Below are 15418 nucleotides of genomic sequence, written 5' to 3'. Positions count from 1 at the left end.
ATACCATTTCATTCATTACGTCACATGTCATTTCATTTTCATTTCATTATGTATCATATGCCATTTCGTTCCTTATACATTTCATCTCATTTCATTTCTATTCTATTCCATTACATTTCTCACATATTATTTCATCACATATCATTTCTTTTCCACAGTCCATCACACTCATCTCACATTTTCTTACATTACCACAACATTCATATTATTACGATTCATCTTTCATTTTACATTACATTACAACTCATTTTCTCACATCACATTACCTCATGTTCTATTTCATTATATTACATTATCTCATTTCATTCATATCTCATTACATCACATTCTATCTTTCCACATTTCATTTCATGTCATTACATTCATATTACCAAATCACATTTTTATTACATCATCAATAACGTACCATCTATTCTAACTCATGATCCATCTACATTAATCATTTGCATTTATATAAACATCCACATCTACTACTACCATAACCATCAAATGAAAACCATCATGCATTAGTCCATGATATACAAGTACACACATTTGAACATCGATAAACTCATATATCTCATAAAGATAAATAACAATCAGACAATGTATCTAAAGGTCAAAATCACATGAATATCGGATAAGTTGCAAAGAACATCAAATGATCACATTACAAGAAATTCCATGAATCATGAATCAACTAAGTACATCAGAATTAGTGTCCAATGAACATCAAAAGAATAATCATATATGATGAAGAATGAGATCACAGTACATAATATACAATCATCCATGTGGAGATGCCTAATCTAATGGTCCCCGATCGCTGGGGGCATCTGTATCCTCTTGTCATGTCTGCTCTATCACATCCCTCATCAATACTACACTGACTACCTAAGTCTTTGATGCACCCTCTATACTCGATGGTGGTGGTGGTGGTGGTGGCCCTGGAGTCACCACTGCTATAAATCTCTATAAAGTACTCAACACCTCACCAATCCAAGCCTCCATGGTGCTCATCTGAGCCTCCAAATCAATCAATCCCGCTGGCCTCCCAGATGGCAGTGGTACTAACTACTATACTTGTGACTATACCTCTACTCCCACCTATCTTTTTCCCTGTAGCTACACACCTAATGGATCTATAATAGGACCCTGCACCTGTAGCCTTTAGCGTCAGACAAACCACACATCTTTTGGTAGCTTGGCCCTCACCTGATCCACTCTAGCCTACTATGCCTCTTTGTCCTATTGAAAAAACACATCGCTACCAATCATCCCTCCTCTCATCTATGCACCACCTCAACCTTGAACACAAACAATGCTACCTCCACCCATTGGTTCTTGCACTGGGCCTCGTGTTGCTCCCCTCTGTGGTAGTACCAAAACTACCTAGCCTTGCCTCCCCCATGCTTTGCCCACTCTGACTCTAGCTCACCATATCCATTTGGCTCTCCCTAGACCACCTCATCATCATCATCCTCACCCCCACTCGATGGCTCATCAATCCCTAGAATCAACTCTACTGGATCTATGTACCTAGAGAAAGGATGATCTTGAGACCACCATGCATAATCCCCCTCCATCCCTAAATCTACCACCCCATTTTTTAAGGCCCAAGGCTATGGTGTGTCTATCATCTTCAAAAAGGCCTCTAGATAGGCCTCATACTCTTGAGTCAGCCCCCACACTGCTCTCTCTAACTTTACTAGGCATATTGTACTATCCCTTCTGGCATGCCCTATTGTCGACCAAATTGTCTTATCACTCACTTGAAGCAAAACCACTCTATCATAGATGAAATCTGACTGAGAAAATACCTCAGGCTAAAGAAATACACCATCTCATCATCATCCTCTGCCCATGGCTCTATGAACCTATAAAGCCTCCATACATCCTCATCAATATCATCTAGAATTTGGCACCAATGCTCTGTCTTGCCTAAATGGGGTTGGATGATCATAGCAAAATAAGTATACATATATGGCATGCTCTGTGGCCACTATTGTACACAAACTGGCCAAGTAATGGGTAAGTGCTCCCATGTCCATATATATAACAAAATGACCCCTATTGATAATGATGAGGCTCTCAAATATACAACCTAGTGCAGAACATGATATAAATGTGCCAAAATACATCCACCCCTCGTAAATCTCTATGGTGCATTGATCATCTCCTATATTAACTACCCCCATCCAATTGGACACCCTCACCCTCAGCGATCTGGCAACATAAACCCTCCTATCAATCCCACCTAAACTGTTGGCAATGCATCATACTTTAGCATCTAGATCAAAGACACACTGTCATCCCCAATATTGTCATCTCCAAACAAGTCCCAAAATGCAGCCCCATTAGTAGTCTGATCATAATAAACCAAATCCCCTATGATTGGGATCCAAAAAATCCTATATACGTCCTTAGGAGTCACTATCATCTCCCCCATTAGCAAATGAAATGTGTTATGGTTCGAGTGCCACTGCTCGGCCACAGCTATTAGTAATCCCCTATTCACTCAGAACTAGTGCATCTGTAATAAATATGTGAATCCACACCTGCCTATCACCTACCTATCTGTGTTGAACAATCAGCTAACTACCTCTAATGACCATGGATAGAGTCCTCATACCATTAGATTTCATCCATGTACCTATTTTTCATCAAACAAACATAATGCATCAGTTCTTTGTCACAAAGTGATCTTTAGACATCAATCTCATAACTACATCTAGCTATCCTACTACTAGTTCTATCTTGGACCTATAGCTCATCTATCTCTATCCTAAGTTGGAGTGGCTTGTCTTCCCTAATCTGTATCTTGAGTTGGGGCATCATCTACCTATTATCAGATTGATCCTATAAAATCACTGCATGAATCACTGACTACTATTGTTACTTGTTATGACCATCCCTGGTTGATAGATTGAGAATCTTGTCTTTTGCATTATCTTATGTTCGATAGAGGAGTTACACCCAATTTTTTCCCTCCAATAAACTTTTGTGCCATTTCCTAAGACATATGCATTGACAAATCAGTCAAATCCGCTATAATATTCAAATGCACTACTATGCCATTCATAGACGCCATTCTTTATCTCATATGCACTATACGATATATATGCACTAAAGGAACACTCATATGCACTATTTGATCATTTGTAAGAGCTATTTTCTTAAATGCACTAAAATATTCAACAAAGGCATTACATAATATCTTATATACACTATTCTATATATACGTGCTAATAAAATTCACAAAAGTGCTATTCTAGGCACTAAAAGTGCTATATTATGTGAATGCATTGAAATGTAGTGCATATGTGCTATCAAACCTAGAAAATGCACTAAAACATTTATATGTACTATAGAAACTATTATATGTGCTAATCTATCCAAGTCCTAGGGTTTCTTATGCGCTAAAAAACACCATGTATGTGCTAAAACATTATTGCAATGTGCTAAAGAAATTCATATGCTCTAAAGAAGTTCATATGCACTAAAAGACACTTCAAATGTGCTAAACTATTAAAATCACCACACTTACCCTACAAATCTGTGCAAAACTTCCAAAACATAGGTAAAAATGCTAAATCTTAAACATAAAGGTTCTCAATGACTTACCAGGGCACCATAGTCTACTGGACACTCATACTGATGACCCCTCTCATAATGAAACCACCATCCTCACTGAATCAGAGATCCAAATCACCCAATGCAAAAGGAAAAAGTTAAAATGACAAGGGTAAAAGGTATTTGTGACCTATTTAACACCCCAAGTGGCATTTATATAACCTTTTCAAATTAATTACCCCCTATTGGCATCTTGCTGCTCCCCAAACTAAATTGGCTATTGTATCAAACCAACCCAATTATCTTTTTCCACCAAACTCCCAACATTTCATAAATCAAATTGGAACCTACTCAACTTTTGCACTTGCATATTTTCTTCCAATTTCATTTCTAAGGGGGTAGTATATCTATATTAAACTAGGGCATCCAATTTGGGGCATCAAAATTTTTAGATATTAAACTAGGGCATCCAAGCTGGGGCATCAAAATTTTTTGAAACATAAAATATATCCTACCCCAGCGAAAAAAAATTCAAACATCAAGCCTACCAAAACTAGGGTATCCAAACAAAACTATTGCAACACCAAATCAACATCGCAATCAAATCACCAAATCAATGACAATCCAATCATCAAATCAGTGACAATCAAAACATCAAGTCAACGATAATCAAATCATCAAATCAATGACAATCAAATCAACAACAATCAAGACATCAAATCATCAATGATTAGATATTAAATCATCAATAAAAAGACATCCAATCATTAGAATTTGACTTAAAAATTAGAAAATCAAGATAGTCTTTGAGATAATATGCAAAGCATATTAGCTCAAAGAGGGGCATTTGTAAGCACCCAAAAATTGGCAAAGACCTAAATCACGTAGTTCCAATCAATTAGTGCAAATTAAAGAGAAAATCAGAAGAAACACAATAAACTTTTGAATCAAAATATTACATTAGGTCATTAATCATCTATCAAATTAATAAGACCTAAATCAACTTCAAAAGGGGTGAAAACCAATTCAAAAAGGAGAAGGAAAAGACAAACTTTTGAGAATAAATGTAACTTTTATTAAATCAATAAATCCATTTATTCTCACAAAATGAAAATCCTCCTTTTATATAAAGAATTGAAAAGAAATGCAAATTTAGCCACAAACCATGACTTTTTGGGCTCCTCCTCTTGTCTCTTATGAGACATTTTTATTGAAAAGAAATCCAAATTTAGCCACAACTCATGACTTTTTGGGCTCCTCCTTTTGTCTCTCATGAGATATTTTTGTTGAAATAAAAGCCATAATTAGCCACAAATCATGACTTTTGGGCTCCTCCTTTTGTCTCTCATGAGACATTTTTGTTGAAATAAAAGCCATAATTAGCCACAAACCATGACTTTTGGGCTCTGTCTCTTGTCTCTCATGAGACATTTTTGTTGAAATAAAATCCATAATTAGCCACAAATCATGACTTTTGGGCTCCTCCTCTTGTCTGTCATGAGACATTTTTGTTGAAATAAAAGTCAGATTTAGCCACAAATCATGACTTTTGGGCTCCTTTCCTTGTCTCTTATGAGATAATTTCAATTTCACTTCTATCCACCAGTGAAAGGTAAAACCCAAATTCTTACCCCAACCCCTTCTAAAAATCCTATAAATAAAAGGAGAATTCAAGAGCAAAAGGAACCCAAGTTTTAGGCATCTGCATTATAGGCACATTTTCATTCATCATTTTAGCATTCTCATTATAGCATTTTCACAGCATTTTAGCATTATTTTGCATTATTTAGCATCATTTATCACTTGTTAGTTCATTGCATCTTCATCTTGATAGCTATAATCTACATTTTAATCATAGATCTTGCATGTGTCCATTGTAGATTTGCATTCTAAGCATTCTCCTATTCTAGAACTGTCACTAAGATGCTAGTCTGAGAGCTATTTTAGTAGTTGTAGTTAGGGAAACATGAGACACTCGTAAAGATTACATTTTGATGATGATATTTTGGGTTTAGTTTAGTTCATCATCAATCCAGTTACATCCTACACTAAGGTTTCATGAATATGCATTTACACCATGCACAATTATCTTCACAAGTTTGATGGAATTTGTTTTGATTGTAGAGAAAGAATTCTTTGTTTATCCTTTCTTATGATCATAGCACAAGATGGATGATTCTTTTCAGTTACTTTCCACTCCAAAAAGTTTTCTTTGTTTGACTATAATTTCCCTAATGAGATGATTAAGAAAAAATGAAAGTAATTTTTCAGAACTATGAAAACTATTCTTGTAATAAAAGTAAATGGAAACACTTTGTAGTATCTTAGTATAAAAGAGTATGAATATGTCTAAATAAACAAGTGTGAAGAAATAGAAGACACATAATCATATTGTTGTGTATATGAAGAATAATTGATAACACTGAAGGAAAAGGTCATATAGATTATTTACATGTATAGGTGTGTGTGATTATAAAACATACAATTATATGTGTATTCAATTAGTGAATGAATGTTGAATAAACCCCCCTATTCTTATTCAACCCCCTCTCAAAATAGCCACTACTTCTAACAAGATATACCTCCAAAAAGGTATAAACACTTGCATGTGTATTTAGAATGTAGGATATCTTCACAAACGAAGTGGATTCACAATACAAGATCATAAATCATGGATGTACCTATGATTGATTTTCTTGAATCAAGATGCTAAAGAATAAATATGGATGTTGATCTCCTTCATTGATGGAAATAAATGCATGCTTTGTGAATCATGAATAAATTCCTTCAATGAATACTTATTTTCTTGGATTCAACATGAATTTGATTTCTTGAAATTGAGTGACTAATAAAGAAATGAATTGCTATACCTTATCAAAATTATAAATGTTTATTCTATTTTTATATAAAATATTCATCTTCCATCCATATCTTCAAAAGAACTAAAACACTATCTAACTTATGTATATGAATTTATTTCATACATAATTTCCATACCACAATTTATATAAAGAATTAATTCTTATATGTAGAGAGAGAGAGAGTCTAATAGAAACTAGAAAAGAAAGATCTTTTATAGCAGTTATTTAAATGGTGCCTTATAGATTGATTTTACATTCCTTAAAATGCTTTCTTAATAGATCCTTTTTAGATATACTTTTTAGTAGAACCATTCAATGTATTGAATCCTTCAAATAGACCTTGACGCAATAAAATTTATCTAAATCATAAGAAGAGGAGATGTAGTGTTGACATTCTAATTAGTGGTAAAGGGAACAAAATTCATGATTTTGAAGGGGTAGTGATGTTATTTCCATCATCTCCTGAACAATGGGGAATTTTTTAATGAATGTGTATGTGACTATAATTATCTCGACAAGACAATAGATAATTCTCAACCCAACATGAACGTCTACCCTACGAAAGGCAACATTGTTGGATTAAATCAATAGATTTAATCTCCCAACATCTTTAAAAAGTGAATTTATCTATTATATTCTAAAAATACTCAATGTTATCATGTGAACCTTCCTCAATATTATAAGAAGTTGTAGCAAATGCAAATTTATTGTCTATGTAATTCACAATTCTATCTTACATGTTAGAGTAAATGTAGATTTTTGACTTTTTAATTTTGGTTAATAAAATTGTTAGTCGTTGTCATTAAGGTAGGAGACTAATGTTTACACTTAAGTTTTTTACATTAGTTTATTTTTTAAAATCTGATATATTTGGTAGAATCTATAGTTTGAAGTAATTTCTCTATAAGTAAAATGAAATTTAAGTTTTTCATTTCTTTTTTAATATTGGTTCTTTCTAATTTTTTTGGTAGTCATTTAATTTCTTCTATGAAATATTGTGAGAAAATTACGCCTAGCATTTGGCGTATTCGTTCGAGTGTCTTTACATATTCATTGATGGAAAAAATATACTCATAGAGCATAAAACATGTAGTAGATGCTGATATCAAGATGACAATTCACATAAAGCAAGAAAAGTGTAGCCATTGTTGACATTAAGAATGTAGCCCTTGTTGAAACTTTCATTGGTAGATTTATTGAACAATGTACTCTCATAAAGGGGGAATTCAGCCCTACCCTATTATCAAAATGTGAAATGATTGATAAGGTTGCATTTGGTCTCTATGATTTAGAAGTTTCCCAACCTCTAGTCCAAGACTAGAATGCTACACAACAGTGATGGGAGAATGATAAATTTGATATAGATAGAGGGAATGAAACCTATGTATTACTAGGTGGTCTTGTACAACATCCCTATTATCATCTAGCTTTTGGAATCATGCAATAAGAAGGCTCCATGTGTTTATGTGACACTCACAAGGGACATGATCATTAAGAGGAGACAAACTCATGTTGATGCATTAGGTATGGTCTCAATCCATTATTTGCAAGAATGGGTATTTCTTAGCTCTAATCTTGTAGATCTAGTTAGGAAATTGAGCCTCTTGTTTGGACAAGAGCCTCCTTTGTATACAAAAGAGAATGAACCATATGATAGGCCTTCTCCTTATCCTCCTCCTGTATTGCTCCAATTCAGGAAAACATACTCCTGCCTAGCCAAGAACTCTCCCACTATAGGCTAAGTGACATCCATGCAAAGTGTGAAAAACATAGGCACTATACATAACAACCTTGAATAGTCCACATGGCTAGTTTCTTAGCATGGAATGAAGAAACATAGTGAATTGTAAATGCATTACATGATGATGATAACTATAACAAGTGCTTGATCAATTATTAAAATATCAGTTCTCTCAGTTTTCTCTTTCACACAAGTATAACTACACTAATATACTTTTCAAGATTTGGTAATTGTGTTAACCAAGGTACTTGTAGTATGATCATACATGATCATGTGTTGTATAAATTCTAATGGTTTTTTACACTTCCATAACTCCACTATACCATGATGACTATTTATATGAACTTAGCAAAAATACAAACTAGACAACACACAAACATGATATCCCCCTCCCCCTACACATAGCTTTTATCTTTTTATTGCCTAGACTCCACAAACACAAAATAATTACATTAGTATTCTAAGTTAAAATTATTAGCAGTAACCAATTTGAAAATGTAACTTTCTTTGTAGATGCAGTACTTCTCTTATTGAGATTAATGCAACTTCTGCCATTTTCAATGGTACATTCATCAATATGTATTTCACTTGTAATTATCTCAAAGGAATTTTGATCGATACTTCTTATACTTGAATCCATTATTGGTTGTCCTCGTAGGTAGAAGACTAAAGTTTTTAATAGAATATTGAAGCATAAGTACACTCTTGAAAATAATGTAATGTCTAATAATCCTATCTAAAACTATAGTTTTGAAGAGTTTCATAGTTAATTTGACATTATATTTGTAATTCTTTTTACTATTTTTCTAGATAGTATTTTTTTTCCTATAAAAAATATTAGTTAAAATATTTCCCCCGTGGTAACTTTGTAAATTGAATTTCCCATACAAGTTGTAATCTATTAAAAAAAATCATTAAATAGAATTACTGCATTTCAGTTTCTATTTTTGATTGGCCATGTTTATTTAAATTGCCTGTAATTTTTTTATTTTCTTCCTTATAGAATTTGATACTAGTTATATTTCAAATAATTTTTTAGTCTTCTATAGTTAATCTTAAGTTTTTATTTATGCTTGTGGGAAGACACCTCACACATGCAAGGACATGGCACTCTTATATAGTTTCATGTGCCTAGTCTATGCCTTCACATTTTTCATACATGTGTTTTACATTCAACTTCTTCATTAAATCACATATTTAAAATGATATATAATGCATATTTAATTGCTATATTTTATGCTACACCGTGGAGCAGGAGGAAATCAACTAAGAAATAGAAGAATGGAGTAAGAGTTAAAATTGTGTTCATTTCTATGTTTCAATTTTCAGGCATGAAATTATATTGTGTTGGTCCCTAATCATTGGGAGTTAATTATAGGCGTGAACACTACAAGAGACAATGTTGCATAGAATGCCCCTTCTTAAATGAAGTGTATTAGTACTGTCATTGCCATGAGGAACCCATGGTAGTGATTGAGTTGATTTGTCATGAATTCTATTTAGAAATTTGGGCATCAACATATCATGGTTTTGAGCCTTCTCTATTTGGGAATTGATTTTTTTTTTTTGTTTTCTCTATTTTGTTGTTTTTATATGTAGAAGAAATTAGGAATATTTGGTATGTAATGTGGTGGTACGGACCTATAGGCCTAGTTTTTCACATTCAAAATAAATTGTTGCATTTCATAGTGAAAATCCAATTGATTATTTGAAATTAGGGGTTATGTATTTCAATCTTATTTTCCCTAAATAAAACCTTCATTTTCAAATTTACCCTAATATTATTTGTGCCCTAGGATTTCAAAAATAGGGTTGCATTGGTTCATTTAAAAAAATGCGGAATTTTTTTTGCGCTTATAAAATCTTTATTTCAATTTTTTTATTGTAAATCTTAAAATTCTTACCCTAGCCACCTTTACTCTAACTGTGGTTTTAATTGTGAGTCAACCTACATAGTGTTCCTTTGAAAATATTTAACCTTATATGTTTTAAGTCTTAATCATTGATCATGAGAAGATCAATGAGCATCACTTTTCTGCAATCTGAAACTGCTCAACCTTTAGAGAAAGTGGGAAGCAATGTCTCGACACATGGATTTTGTGATGACATTTCCTTTGTGTGCCACAAAAGGTAAACATATCAAAATAAGTGGGAAGTTGTCAGAACATGGTGTTAATTTAGTGCTATTTCAATGGATGTAATTGGTGACTAGACTAAATTAAAGAGAATCTATTACACCATTGATCATCTAAAGATTGACAAATGTCACTTTCCCACTTTATGAAAGTGCATGAGTTTTAGAGAATGTAGGAAAGTGACAAATTGACACGTAGCCATGTGGAGTCATCTTTTCTAGATGTTCTTAAGAGGTACTGATGTGGAATATATGTCAAATGCTTTATCCTAATTCAACAAAGAGTAATGCATGTATGATCAATTGTGGGTTTAGTGTTCAGTGGGCCTAACAATGACTAAGGTTTTTCACGATCATTGATTGTTTAGAGATTGAAGATTGTCACTTCCCCACTTTATGGAAATGCTTGAAATTTAGAGAATGTGGGGAAGTGACATTTTGATGTGTGGCCAATTTTACAAAAGGGTAACAAAGTCATTTTGATTTAAAGCTAAGTAATCCAGTTTATGAAGATCAACAGCTTAATTTTCAATTCTGTAGTGCGACATGAACTATGATTGTTTGAACATGAACTTTGATTAATATTGTTTTGTGTTAGACCAAATTTGTTATAAGGTTTTTTATTTCTCATTATTGAACAACAAGGCTTCATAATTTTCATAGATTCAAAATATCTAGAGCTTAAGGGGAATTTTCTGAGGGTTTTGAGTTGTTGCTAATGAATTCTTCAATGGAATAGATAGGAATAGGTGAGAACCAAGGCTTCTAGTTAACTTAAAAATCATAGTTGTAGTAAGATATTATTTTTAGTATACCTCCACAAAGAGACTTCATTGAAGAGGTAGATTTCTAGCAAAGTGTTGTACACGACAATGTCCTAGAACAACTACTGTAGTCCATAAAGAATTCTCTAGGGGAAAGGAATCGATACCTAAATACCCTAGGTTATTGGTCAGTGAGGGTTTCTATGATACTGAAAATTGGTTAAGGGATGCTCAGATGTTAATTGGAGGTTTAGAGATATTCTAGAAATTGTTTTCAGAAAGAAAACTTGATACCCCTTTGAGAAATGTGTGAGAAATTGACATCGGAAAATTGATTGTACCGGCAGTTTTCTTTGACATTAGAAAATTGATTATACTAGATGTTATTCCATTGTGTTTAGAGTATATGGTTTCCTTGGAAAACCACATGTTACCTTATCAAGTGCCCTTGAAGGTGGGAATTGTAGAGCTCTTGTGGAAGATAGGATCATTGGAAGAAAAAGAGCTGATTGGTAAATCCAAAGGTACATACTTTCCTCAAATTACTATTATGCATAATTTATTTTTGTCAAGAAAGGATAGAGACATATAGAAAATATTTTAGACAAATATTAGATGGCCCAGTCCCATTCTCACCTTATAGACCCAGAGGGTTTTTATGAAAAATTTAGAGACATGAAAAAGCCAAATCCCTGAAGCACATTGTATATTTTCCTAAAGATGTAGTTAGGAACAAGTTTTCATTGTAGAAACAAGAGGTTAGAAAGGAAAAGTGGAAAGTGCATATCAGGGTTCTTGATTTTATAAATGCTTTTGAGCCATATTATGATCCCCTTGTTGGAAAGAAAACTAAGGGCTCTAAAGATATATATGCTTATGAATAATTTTTTTGGGTTCATACAAACTTTGAATGAGAATAATTATATTTTGACCCAAAATTATTCAGACAAGGCCACTAAGGTAGAAAATAAGTTGGAAAGTAGATTAATTATAAACCCTTACCAATATATATCACAAAGAAGACCTGGATATGTAGTGGCAAAGAGTGTACAACTTGTACCGCTGTATAAAAGAAACTTTCAAAAAGCCCAACTATCACACATGCTCCCAAGAGACAGAAATTAGAACATGGTTCTTCTTCTAGGGCTGAAGAATATTCTCCTACCCAATGCCATGCCCTAAATTTATCAAGGAAAAAAGAAAACCAATTGTTTTTTGAAATTTCATTATTATTATTATTATTCTTATGATTATTATTATTCATTTTTTGTAATATATAAAACCATGTTTTACTGATACCTTGTCAATTTACAAAATACAGTTTGGTTATCATCTAGTTATGTGTTCAGGACACCTTGACACAAGGTTTACTGAGGAAATCTTAAACATGGGAATTCCCTAATGGTTGGATTAGAACAAGGAATATTACTCCTTGAGTACTCAATTTATGAATCTTCCAAGTTGACAATTAGAGAGTTAAATTCCAACATGGCTCAAATCAAAAAAAAATTTCTTCTTACTACCAGGGTATACATATATTCTTGTCCTAGTTAATTATCACACTTAGTAAGGCACGTGTTATCAAGGCTTGCATTGATGAACTTACTAGCCTTAGGATATATTCATACAATATATAAATATATCACTTGCAAAATAAATGCACTCCTCTTACATAATGCAGGTCCAAATATTATGTCACATTGCTTTAATTACTAGTTTATGGAAGGATAAGGGGGTAGGTTCATCAAAAATGCTTTAGCTAGAAATGGTTTTGGGATTTGCAACCTATACACACATATACATATACATATACATATACATATACATATACATATACATATACATATACATATATATACATATATATATATACATATATATATATACACATATATATACATATATACATATACACATATATATACATATATACATATGTATATATATATATACATATATATATACATATCTATATATACATATGTATATATATATATGTATATATATATATATGTATGTATATATACATATATATACATATATACATATATATATATATACATATATATATATATATATATGTATATATATATATGTATATATGTATATATATGTATATATACATACATATATATATATATATACATATATATATATACATATGTATATATAGATATGTACATATATATATAGATATGTATATATATACATATATATATATATGTATATATATATGTATATATGTATATATCTATGTATATATGTATATATCTATGTACATATATATATGTATCATATATACATATATATATATATACATGTATACATATATATACATATATACATATATATATATACATATATACATATATACATATATATATATACATATATACATATATATCTACATACATACATATATATATAGATATGTATATATATACATATATATATACATATATATATATATATACATATATATGTACATATATATACATATATATACATACATATATATACATACATATACACACACACACACACACACACACACACACACACACACACACACACACACACACACACACACACACACACACACACATCTGTACATACATACATACATACAAGGATCTCTTAGATATACTTGTTAAATAAGTAAATATGGATCACTATTATTGTGTACCAAATAATAACTAGCACTAACTACAATCAATCCTTGGTCAAGATTATGAACAAATATGTATTTTGTTGGAGCTGAATTAATAAAAACCCTATATCAACCATGTCTCCATACTTGAGAGCCTGATGATATTAAACTTCTAATAATGTTTATACATGTATATATGTAAAATAAATACGTTTAACTATGCAATATAAGGTTTGCTCAGATTATTACTTAGTGTCAAAATGTGTACCCATCAAAATTATATATGGAAATGTAAATAGAAGTGGTATAATACTTAGATGTATATTGTGTACTATATGACAATCTTAGTACTAATTCACTTCTATCTTCACTTCCATTATAAACTAGTTTGAAAAGTATATCTACGTGTTTAGATTTAGGATGTCCTTCTATGCATAACATCATATATCCCATTGTAACACTAGATATTTTATCTACTATATGTTTGTTAGTGATCATTAATAGTTATACCAATTTACATAAACTATATTTCTATTACAACCCAATCATTTATCCATACTAAACTCTACAATGCGACTATACAAATATATTATTTCCAAAAACTAATTTCTTATTTCATTTAAAGGCTTACCAATACCATTTCATTAAGCATCCTAATAACACATGGAAAATTGCACTAATTAAATTAGTCATATCAATTTTACAACTATCCAAATAATAATAATATAAATCTACTATTACTAATTACCAATTACTATTCTTCTCATTAGTTAAGGTAATAAAATAAAATCTTATTAACACACTAATTATCCAATTAATAATAAATTGCCCCACTAAATTTATCCGACTAACTTTATCCTATTGAGTTTATAACATCTACACTAACCCTAATTATCCCCCAACTAACTACCCACTAACACTTTTTCCTCCCTATCCAACTATGGCTTACCTTTTTCCAAGGTGCCAAGTCACTTAGAGGAAGCATATTTCTCTTTCCAAGGTGAGGTGACTTATGCCATAGACCAAAATCTAACATGGGTTGATCTCCTAGTGCTGATTTCCTCCTCTAAGGCATGATGTGATTGTAAGGATGGGAAAAGGCTTTAACATGTCTTAAATTCAAACTATTTCACCCTTTTCAAGGATTAGGTGCCTAAGTTGGAAGCTCTAACTTATGTTAGAGACATGCCTCCCTCCAAAATGTTTCATAATGTTTTCACAAAGGGATATGGATGCCAAGGTGAGGTGGGGACCCACTGTCCTCCAATCCCAACAACCCTTATTTTCTTTATGCTTCCTTATGAAGTTGACCACCTAGGTAAATGGGGGGAATTGTTTAGTATAAGTCATGATTAGCTCATTTTGATTTTTTTAATTTTTTTTTCCCCTTTATTTATTAGTGTGTGTTCAATTTTCTTTTGTTATTTATTTTATTTTATTTTCCTTTGTACTATACTTGGTTTAATATATTTACATGTGCCTCTTTCAAAAATCTTGTGATTTTAGGAAAGGACTTAGGAGACCTAGGGTTAATTACCTTATATTATAACCCCTAAGCCTTGTAGGTTCCTACTAGGAGTATCAAGTATATTCCTTTATTATTTTATTGGACTGTAATCTTGGGGGAGGAATTATTTTCTTCCCACATACATTTTCTAAAGAACCAAATATACACCTACATGATTGTTTCCTTATGCATTTGGACAATGTACCTTT

Source organism: Cupressus sempervirens, chromosome 4 (assembly GCF_028749045.1).
Source record: "Cupressus sempervirens isolate cs-2001-9-10 chromosome 4, ASM2874904v1, whole genome shotgun sequence".
In the NCBI taxonomy this organism is placed as follows: domain Eukaryota; kingdom Viridiplantae; phylum Streptophyta; class Pinopsida; order Cupressales; family Cupressaceae; genus Cupressus; species Cupressus sempervirens.
This window is presented reverse-complemented; position numbering follows the sequence as displayed.